We start from the raw sequence: 11,778 nt of genomic DNA on the forward strand, positions 1-11,778 counted from the left end.
GCAAAATAAATAGAACAGTTGTTCCATTGTATAAAACGAATAACTGCAACCAGTGTGAAAGTACTGGTAATTTCTATGTTCCGGGCAACCTAGGCTTCACCCTAGGGCGTTGTTCCACCAGATCGAACAGTTAGGGCCTAAGAAGTGAACGCCAGAAGCATAAAATACAATATAAATACAACAGTTTTTCCATCGTATAAAACGAATAATTGCAACCAGTATGAAACTTATGGTCATTTCTACTTACCGGGCAACCTAGGCTTCACTCTAGGGCGTTGCTCTACCAGATCGAATAGTTAGGGCCTTAGAAGTCAACGACCGAAGCATAAAATACAAAATAAATAGAACAGTTTTTCCATCGTATAAAACGAATAATTGCTACCAGTGTGAAAGTTATGGTCATTTCTACGTTCCAGGCAACCTAGGCTTCACTCTGGGGCGTTGTTCCACCAGATCGAATAGTTAGGGCCTAAGAAGTCAACGCCAGAAGCATAAAATACAATATAAATATAACAGTTTTTCCATCGTATAAAACGAATAATGGTAACCAGTGTGAAAGTTATGGTCATTTGTACGTTCCGGGCAACCTAGGCTTCACTCTAGGGCGTTGCTCCACCAGATCGAATAGTTGGGGCCTAAGAAGTCAACGCCAGAAGAATAAAATGCAATATAAGTACAACAGTTTACCATCGTATAAAATGAATAATAGCAACCAGTGTGAAAGTTATGGTCACTTCTACGTTCCGGGCAACCTAGGCTTCACTCTAGGGCGTTGTTCCACCAGATCAAACAGTTAGGGTCTTAGAAGCCCACGCCCGAAGCATTAAATACAAAATAAATAGAACAGTTTTTCCATCGTATAAAACGAATAATTGCAACCAGTATGAAAGTTAACGTCATTTCTACTTCCCGGGCAACATAGGCTTCACCCTAGGGCGTTGCTCCAACAGATTGAATAGTTAGGGCCTTAGAAGTCAACGCCCGAAGCATAAAAGGCAATAAAAATACAACAGTTTTTCCATCGTATAACAGGATTAAGTGCAACCAGTTTGAAAGTGATGGCCTTTTCTACGTTCCGGGCAATCTAGGCTTCACTCTAGGGCGTTGCTCCACCAGATCGAATGGATAGTGCCTTAGATGTCAACGCCGGAAGCATAAAATACAATATAAATACAACAGTTTTTCCATCGTATAAAACGAATAATTGCAACCAGTATGAAACTTATGGTCATTTCTACTTTCCGAACAACCTAGGCTTCACTCTAGGGCGTTGCTCCAACAGATTGAATAGTTAGGGCCTTAGAAGTCAATGCCCGAAGCATAAAATGAAATAAAAATACAATAGCTTTTCCATTGTATAGCAGGAATAATTGCAACAAGTGTGAAAGTGATGGTCATTTCTACGATGCGGGTAACCCAGGTTTCACTCTAGGGCATTACTCCACCACATCGAATAGCTACGGCCGTAGAAGTCAACGACTGAAGCATAAAATGCAATAAAAGTACAACAGTTTTTTCATCTTATAACAGGAACAATTGCAGCAAGCGTGAAGGTAATGGTCATTTCTACGTTCCGGGCAACCTAGGCTTCACTCTAGGGCGTTGCTCCACCAGATCGAATAGTTAGGGCCTTAGAAGTCAACGCCCGAAGCATAAAATGCAAAATAAATAGAACAGTTGTTCCATTGTATAAAACGAATAACTGCAACCAGTGTGAAAGTACTGGTAATTTCTATGTTCCGGGCAACCTAGGCTTCACCCTAGGGCGTTGTTCCACCAGATCGAATAGTTAGGGCCTAAGAAGTGAACGCCAGAAGCATAAAATACCATAGAAATACAACAGTTTTTCAATCGTATAAAACGAATAATTGCAACCAGTTTGAAAGTAATGGTCATTTCTACGTTCCGGGCAACCTAGGCTTCACTCTACAGCGTTGTTCGACGAGATCGAATAGTTAGGGCCTAAGAAATCAACACCAGAAGAATAAAATACAAAATAAGTACAATAGCCTTTACACCGTATAAAACGAATAATTGCAACCTGTGTGAAGGTTATGGTCATATCTACGTTCAGGGCAACCTAGGCTTCAACCTAGGGCGTTGTACCACCAGATCGAATAGTTAGGGCCTAAGAGGTGAACGCCAGAAGCATAAAATACAATATAAATACAACAGTTTTTCCATCGCATAAAACGAATAATTGCAACCAGTGTGAAAGTTATGGTCATTTCTACGTTCCGGGCAACCTCGGCTTCACTCTACGGCGATGCTCCACCAGATCAAACAGTTAGGGCCTTAGAAGTCAACGACGGAAGCATAAAATACAAAATAAATAGAACAGTTTTCCCATCGTATAAAACGAAAAATTGCTACGAGTGTGAAAGTTATGGTCATTTCTACGTTCCGCGCAATCTGGGCTTTACCCTAGTGCGTTGTTCCACCAGATGGAATAGTTAGGTCCTAAGAAGTCAACGCCAGAAGCATAAAATACGATATAAATACAACAGCTTTTCCATCGTATAAAACAAATACTTGTAACCAGTTTGATAGTGATGGTCATTTCTACGTACCGGGCAACCTAGGCTTCACTCTAAGGCGTTGCTCCACCAGATCGAATAGTTAGGGCCTTACAAGTCAACGCCCGAAGCATAAAATATAAAATAAATAGAACAGTTTTTCCGTCGTATAAAACGAAAAATTGCTACCAGTGTGAAAGTTATGGTCATTTCTACGTTCCGCGCAATCTGGGCTTTACCCTAGTGCGTTGTTCCACCAGATGGAATAGTTAGGGCCTAAGAAGTCAACGCCAGAAGCATAAAATACGATATAAAAACAACAGCTTTTCCATCGTATAAAACAAATAATTGCAGCCAGTTTGATAGTGATGGTCATTTCTACGTACCGGGCAACCTAGGCTTCACACTAGGGCGTTGCTCCACCAGATCGAATAGTTAGAGCCTTAGAAGTCAACGCCCGAAGCATAAAGTATAAAATAAATAGAACAGTTTTTCCATCGTATAAAACGAATAATTGCTACCAGTGTGAAAGTTATGGTCACTTCTACTTTCCGGGCAACCTAGACTTCACCCTAGGGCGTTGTTCCACCAGATGGAAAAGTTGGGGCCTAAGAAGTCAACGCCAGAAGCATAAAATACGATATAAATACAACAGCTTTTCCATCGTACAAAACGAATAATTGCAACCAGTGTGAAAGTTATGGTCATTTCTACGTACCGGGCAATCTAGGCTTCACTCTAGGGCGTTGCTCCACCAGATCGAATAGTTAGGGCCTTAGAAGTCAACGCCCGAAGCATAAAATATAAAATAAATAGAACAGTTTTTCCATCGTATAAAACGAAAAATTGCTACGAGTGTGAAAGTTATGGTCATTTCTACGTTCCGCGCAATCTGGGCTTTACCCTAGTGCGTTGTTCCACCGGATGGAATAGTTAGGGCCTAAGAAGTCAACGCCAGGAGCATAAAAAACGATATAAATACAACAGCTTTTCCATCGTATAAAACGAATAATTGCAACCAGTGTGGAAGTTATGGTCATTTCTACGTTCCGCGCAACCTAGGCTTCACTCTAGGGCGATGCTCCACCCAATCGAATAGTTAGGGCCTTAGAAGTCAACGCCCGAAGCATAAAAAAAAAATAAATAGAACAGTTTTTCCATCGTGTAAAACGAATAATTGCTGCCAGTGTAAAAGTTATGGTCATTTCTATGTTCCGGGCAACCTAGGCTTCACCCTAGGGCGTTGTACCACCAGATCGAATAGTTAGGGCCTAAGAAGTGAACGCCAGAAGCATAAAATACAATATAAATACAACAGTTTTTCCATCGTATAAAACGAATAATTGCAACCAGTATGAAACTTATGGTCATTTCTACTTACCGGGCAACCTAGGCTTCACTCTAGGGCGTTGCTCTACCAGATCGAATAGTTAGGGCCTTAGAAGTCAACGACCGAAGCATAAAATACAAAATAAATAGAACAGTTTTTCCATCGTATAAAACGAATAATTGCTACCAGTGTGAAAGTTATGGTCATTTGTACGTTCCGGGCAACCTAGGCTTCACTCTAGGGCGTTGCTCCACCAGATCGAATAGTTGGGGCCTAAGAAGTCAACGCCAGAAGCATAAAATGCAATATAAGTACAACAGTTTACCATCGTATAAAATGAATAATAGCAACCAGTGTGAAAGTTATGGTCACTTCTACGTTCCGGGCAACCTAGGCTTCACTCTAGGGCGTTGTTCCACCAAATCAAACAGTTAGGGTCTTAGAAGCCCACGCCCGAAGCATTAAATACAAAATAAATAGAACAGTTTTTCCATCGTATAAAACGAATAATTGCAACCAGTATGAAAGTTAACGTCATTTCTACTTCCCGGGCAACATAGGCTTCACCCTAGGGCGTTGCTCCAACAGACTGAATAGTTAGGGCCTTAGAAGTCAACGCCCGAAGCATAAAAGGCAATAAAAATACAACAGTTTTTCCATCGTATAACAGGATTAAGTGCAACCAGTTTGAAAGTGATGGCCTTTTCTACGTTCCGGGCACTCTAGGCTTCACTCTAGGGCGTTGCTCCACCAGATCGAATGGTTAGTGCCTTAGAAGTCAACGCCGGAAGCATAAAATACAATATAAATACAACAGTTTTTCCATCGTATAAAACGAATAATTGCAACCAGTATGAAACTTATGGACATTTCTACCTTCCGAACAACCTAGGCTTCACTCTAGGGCGTTGCTCCAACAGATTGAATAGTTAGGGCCTTAGAAGTCAATGCCCGAAGCATAAAATGAAATAAAAATACAATAGCTTTTCCATTGTATAGCAGGAATAATTGCAACAAGTGTGAAAGTGATGGTCATTTCTACGATGCGGGTAACCCAGGTTTCACTCTAGGGCATTACTCCACCACATCGAATAGCTACGGCCGTAGAAGTCAACGACTGAAGCATAAAATGCAATAAAAGTACAACAGTTTTTTCATCTTATAACAGGAACAATTGCAGCAAGCGTGAAGGTAATGGTCATTTCTACGTTCCGGGCAACCTAGGCTTCACTCTAGAGCGTTGCTCCACCAGATCGAATAGTTAGGGCCTTAGAAGTCAACGCCCGAAGCATAAAATGCAAAATAAATAGAACTGTTGTTCCATTGTATAAAACGAATAACTGCAACCAGTGTGAAAGTACTGGTAATTTCTATGTTCCGGGCAACCTAGGCTTCACTCTAGGGCATTGCTCCACCATATCGAATAGTTAGGGCCTAAGAAGTGACCGCCAGAAGCATAAAATGCAATAAAAATACAACAGTTTTTCCATCGTATAGCAGGAATAATTTGCAACCAGTGTGATAGTAGTGGTCATTTCTGCGTTCCGGGCAACCCAGGTTTCACTCCAGGGCGTTGCTCCACCAGATCGAATAGTTACGGCCTAAGAAGTCAACGCCAGAAGCATAAAATACGATAAAGATGCAACAGTTTTTCCATCGTATAAAACGAATAGTTGCAACCCGTGTGAAAGTGATGGTCATTTCTACGTTCCGGGCAACCTAGGCTTCACTCTAGGGCGTTGCTCCACCAGATCGAATAGTTAGGGCCTTAGAAGTCAACGACCGAAGCTTAAAATACAAAATAAATAAAACAGTTTTTCCATCGTATAAAACGAAAAATTGCTACCAGTGTGAAAGTTATGGTCATTTCTACGTTCCGCGCAATCTGCGCATTACCCTAGGGCGTTGTTCCACCAGATGGAGTAGTTAGGGCCTAAGAAGTCAACGCCAGAAGCATAAAGAACGATATAAATACAACAGCTTTTCCATCGTATAAAACGAATAATTGCAACCAGTGTGGAAGTTATGGTCATTTCTACGTTTTGGGCAACCTAGGCTTCACTCTAGGGCGGTGCTCCTCCAAATCGAATAGCTAGGGCCTTAGAAGTGAACGCCAGAAGCATAAAATAAAATAAAGATGCAAAAGTTTTTCCATCGTATAACAAGAATAACTGCAAACAGTATGAAAGTACTGGACATTTCTACGTTCCGGGTAACCTACGTTTCACTCTAGGGCGTTGCTCCACCAGATCGAATAGCTAGCGACTTAGAATTCAAAGCCATAAGAATAAAATACAATATAAGTACCACAGTTTTTCCATCGTATAAAATGAAAAATTGCAACCAGTGTGAAAGTTATGGTCATTTCTGCATTCCGAGCAACCCAGGCTTCACTCTAGGGCGTTGCTCCACCTGATCGAATAGTTAGGGCCTTAGAAGTCAACGCCCGCAGCATTAAATACAAAATAAATATAACAGTTTTTCCATCGTATAAAACGAATAATAGAAACCAGTGTGAAAGTTATGGTCATTTCTACGTTCCAGGCAACCTAGGCTTCACTCTAGGGCGTTGCTCCTCCAGATCAAACAGTTAGGGGCTTAGAAGTCGACGCCCGAAGCATTAAATACACAATAAATAGAACAGTTTTTCCATTGTATAAAACGAATAATTGCTACCAGTGGAATAGTTAGGGCCTAAGAATTCAACACCAGAAGCATAAAATACGATATAAATACAACAGCTTTTCCATCGTATAAAACGAATAATTGCAACCAGTGTGAAAGTTATGGTCATTTCTACATTTCGAGCAACCTAGGCTTCACTCTAGGGCGTTGCTCCACCTGATCGAATAGTTAGGGCCTTAGAAGTCAACGCCAGAAGCATAAAATACAATATAAATACAACAGTTTTTCCACCATATAAAACGAATAATTACAACCAGTATGAATGTTATGGTCATTTCTACTTTCCGGGCAACCTAGGCTTCACTGTAGGGCGTTGCTCCACCAGATCGAATAGTTAGGTCCTTAGAAATCAACGCCAGAAGCATAAAATACAATATAAATACAACAGTTTTTCCATCGTATAACAGGATTAATTGCAACCAGTTTGAAAGTGTTGGTCATTTCTACGTTCCGGGCAACCTTGACTTCACCCTAGGGCGTTGTTCCACCAGATCGAATAGTTAGGGCCTAAGAAGTGAACGCCAGAAGCATAAAATACAATATAAATACAACAGCTTTTCCATCGTATAAAAGGAAGAATTGCAAACAATGTGAAAGTAATGGTCATTTCTACGTCACGGCCAACCTAGGCTTCACTCTAGGGCGTTGCTCCAACAGATTGAATAGTTAGGGCCTTAGAAGTCAACGCCCGAAGCATAAAATGCAATAAAAATACAACAGTTTTTCCATCGTATAAAACGAATAATTGCTACCAGTGTGAAAGTTATGGCCATTTCTACTTTCCGAGCAACCTAGGCTTCACCCTAGGGCGTTGTTCCACCAGATGGAATAGCTGGACCTAAGAAGTCAACGTCAGAAGCATAAAATACGATATAAATACAACAGCATTTCCATCGTATAAAACAAATAATTGCAACCAGTTTGATAGTGATGGTCATTTCCACGTACCGGGCAACCTAGGCTTCACTCTAGGGCGTTGCTCCACCAGATCGAATAGTTAGGGCCTTAGAAGTCAACGCCCGAAGCATAAAGTATAAAATAAATAGAACTATTTTTCCATTGTATAAAACGAATAATTGCTACCAGTGTGAAAGTTAAGGTCACTTCTGCTTTCCGGGCAACCTAGACTTCACCCTAGGGCGTTGTTCCACCAGATGGAATAGTTAGGGCCTAAGAAGTCAACGCCAGAAGCATAAAATACGATATAAATACAACAGCTTTTCCATCGTATAAAACGAATAATTGCAACCAGTGTGAAAGTTATGGTCATTTCTACGTTCCGGGCAACCTAGGCTTCCCCCTAGGGCGTTGATCCAACAGATTGCATAGTTAGGGCCTTAGAAGTCAATGCCCGATGCATAAAATGCAATAAAAATACAACAGTTTTTCTATCGTATAGCAGGAATAATTTGCAACCAGTGGGAAGGTTATGGTCATATCTACGTTCCGGGCAACCTAGGCATCACTGTAGGGCATTGCTCCACCAGATCGAATAGTTAGGTCCTTAGAAGTCAACGCCAGAAGCATAAAATACCATATAAATACAACAGTTTTTCCATCGCATAAAACGAATAATTGCAACCAGTTTGAATGTGATGGTCATTTCTACGTTCCGGGCAACCTAGGCTTCAATCTAGGGCGTTGCTCCACTAGATCGAATAGCTAGGGCCTCAGAAGTCAACGCCAGAAGCATAAAATACGATATAAATGCAACAGCTTTTGCATCGTATAAAAGGAATAATTGCAAACAGTGTGAAAGCTATGGTCATTTCTACATTCCGAGCAACCTAGGCTTCACTCTAGGGCGTTGCTCCGACAGATTGAATAGTAAGGTCCTTAGAAGTCAACGCCCGAAGCATAAAATGCAATAAAAATACAACAGTTCTTCCATCGTACAACAGGATTAATTGCAACCAGTTTGAAAGTGATGGTCATTTCTACGTTCCGGGCAACCTAGGCTTCACCCTGGGGCGTTGGTCCACCAGAGCGAATAGTTCGGGCCTAAGAAGTGAACGCCAGAAGCATAAAATACAATATAAATACAACAGTTTTTCCATCGTGTAAAACGAATAATTGCAACCATTATGAAACTTCTGGTCATTTCTACGTTCCGGGCAATCTAGGCTTCACTCTATGGCGTTCTTCCACCACATCGAATAGCTACGGCCTCAGAAGCCAACGCCTGAAGCATAAAATACAATAAAAATGCAACAGTCTTTCCATCCTATATCAGGAATAATTGCAACCCGTGTGAAAGTGATGGTCATTTCTACGTTCCGGGCAACCTAGGCTTCATCCTAGGGCATTGTTCCATCAGATCGAATAGTTAGGCCCTAAGAAGTGAACGCCAGAAGCATAAAATACAATATAAATAGAACAGTTTTTCCATTGTATAAAACGAATAATTGCTACCAGTGTAAAAGTTATGGTCATTTCTACGTTCCGTGCAACCTAGGCTTCACCCTAGGGCGTTGTTCCACCAGATCGAATAGTTAGAGCCTAAGAAGTGAACGCCAGAAGCATAAAATACAATATAAATACAACAGTTTTTCCATCGTATAAAACGAATAATTGCAACCAGTGTGAAAGCTATGGTCATTTCTACATTCCGGGTAACCTATGTTTCACTCTAGGGCGTTGCTCCACCAGATCGAATAGCTAGGGACTTAGAATTTAACGCCAGAAGGATAAAATGCAATATAATTACAACAGTTTTTTCATCGTATAAAATGAATAATTGCAGACATTGTGAAAGTAATGGTCATTTCTACGTTCCGGTCAACCTAGGCGTCACTCTAGGGCGTTGCACCACCACGTCTAATAGCTACGGCCTTAGAAGTCAACGCCAGGATCATAAAATACAACATAAATACAACAGCTTTTCCATCGTATAAAATGAATAACTGCAAACACTGTGCAAGTAATGGTCATTTCTCCGTTTCGGGCAACCTAGGCTTCACTCTAGGGCGTTGCTCCACCAGACCGAATAGCCAGGGACTTAGAATTCAATGCCAGAAGCATAAAATGCAATATAAATGGAACAGCTTTTCCATCGTTTAAAACGAATAATAGCAACCAGTGTGAAAGTTATGGACATTTCTACGTTCCGGGCAACCTAGGCTTCACTCTAGGGCGTGCTCCACCAGATCCAATAGTTAGGGCTTTAGAAGTCAACGCCCGAAGCATTAAATACAATAAAGATGCAAGAGTTTTTCCATCGCATAACAGGAATAATTTCCACCAGTGTGAAGGTAATGGTATGGTCTACGTTCCGGGCAACCTAGGCTTCACTCTAGGGCGGTGCTCCACCAGATCAAATAGTTAGGGCCTAAGAAGTGAACGCCAGGAGCATAAAATACAATATAAATACAACAGTTTTTCCTTCGCAGAAAACGATTAATTGCAACCAGTGTGAAAGTTATGGTCATTTCTATATTACGAGCAACCTAGGCTTCACTCTAGGGCGTTGCTCCACCAGATCGAATAGTTAGGTCCTTAGAAGTCAACGCCAAAAGAATAAAATACGATATAAGTACAACAGTTTTTCCATCGTATAAAATGAATGATTGCGAACATTGTGAAAGTAATGGTCATTTCTACGTGCCTGGCAACCTACGCGTCACTCTAGGGCGTTGCTGCTCCACATCTGATAGCTACGGCCTTAGAAGTTAACGCCGGAAGCATAAAATACAATATAAATACAACAGCTTCGCCATCGTATAAAATGAATAATTGCAAACAGTGTGAAGGTAATGGTCATTTCTACGTTCCGGGCAACCTAGGCTGCACTCTAGGGTGTTGCTCCACCAGATGGAATAGCTAGGGCCTTAGAAGTGAACGCCCGAAGCATAAAATGCAAAATAAATATAACTGCTTTTCCATCGTACGAAACGAATAACAGCAACCAGTCTGAAAGTACTGGTCATTTCTACGTTCCGGGTAACCTAGGTTTCACACTAGGGCGTTGCTCCACCAGACCGAATTGCCAGGGACTTAGAATTCAACGCCAGAAGGATAAAATACAATATAAGTCCACAGTTTTTCCATCGTATGAAATGAATAATTGCAGACATTGTGAAAGTAATGGTCATTTCTACGTTCCGGGTTACCTAGGTTTCACACTAGGGCGTTGCTCCACCAGACCGAATAGCTAGGGACTTAGAATTCAACGCCAGAAGGATAAAATACAATATAAATACAACAGTTTTTCCATCATATAAAACGAATAATTGCAACCAGTATGAAAGTTCTGGTCATTTCTACGTTCCGGGCAGCCTAGGCTCCACTCTATGGCACTCTTCCGCCACATCGAATAGCTACGGCCTCATAAGTCAACGCCTGAAGCATAAAATACAATAAAAATACAACAGTCTTTCCATCCTATAACAGGAATAATTGCAACCCGTGAGAAAGTGATGGTCATTTCTACGTTCCGTGCAACATACGCTTCACTCTATGGCGTTTTTCCTCCACATCGAATAGCTACGGCCGCAGAAGTCAACGCCTGAAGCATAAAATGCAATAAAAATACAACAGTCTTTCCATCCCATAACAGGAATGATTGCAACCCGTGTGAAAGTGATGGTCATTTGTACGTTCCAGGCAACCTAGGCTTCACTCTAGTGCGTTGCTCTACCAGATCGAATTGTTAGGGCCTAAGAAGTGAACGCCAGAAGCATAATATACAATATAAATATAACAGTTTTTCCATTGTATAAAACGAATAATAGCAATCAGTGTGAAAGTTGTGGTCATTTCTACGTTCCGGGCAACCTAGGCTTCACTCTAGGGCGTTGCTCTACCAGATCGAATTGTTAGGGCCTAAGAAGTGAACGCCAGAAGCATAAGATACAATAAAGACGCAACAGTTTTTCCATCGTATAACAGGCGTAATTGCAACCAGTGTGAAGGTAATGGTATGTTCTACGTTCCGGGCAACGTAGGCTTCACTCAAGGGCGGTGCTCCACCAGATCAAACAGTTAGGGCCTAAGAAGTCAACGCCAGAAGCATAAAATACGATAAAGATGCAACAGTTTTACCATCGTATAAAACGAATAATTGCAACCAGTGTGAAAGTTATGGTCATTTCTAAATTCCGAGCAACCTAGGCTTCACTCTAGGGCGTTGCTCCAGCAGATCGAATAGTTAGGGCCTAAGAAGTGAACGCCAGAAGCATAAAATTCAATATAAATGCAACAGTTTTTCCATCATATAAAACGAGTAATTGCAACCAGTATGAAAGTTAT

This window comes from Calliopsis andreniformis, unplaced genomic scaffold, assembly GCF_051401765.1.
Source record: "Calliopsis andreniformis isolate RMS-2024a unplaced genomic scaffold, iyCalAndr_principal scaffold0008, whole genome shotgun sequence".
Classification (NCBI taxonomy): Eukaryota; Metazoa; Arthropoda; class Insecta; order Hymenoptera; family Andrenidae; genus Calliopsis; species Calliopsis andreniformis.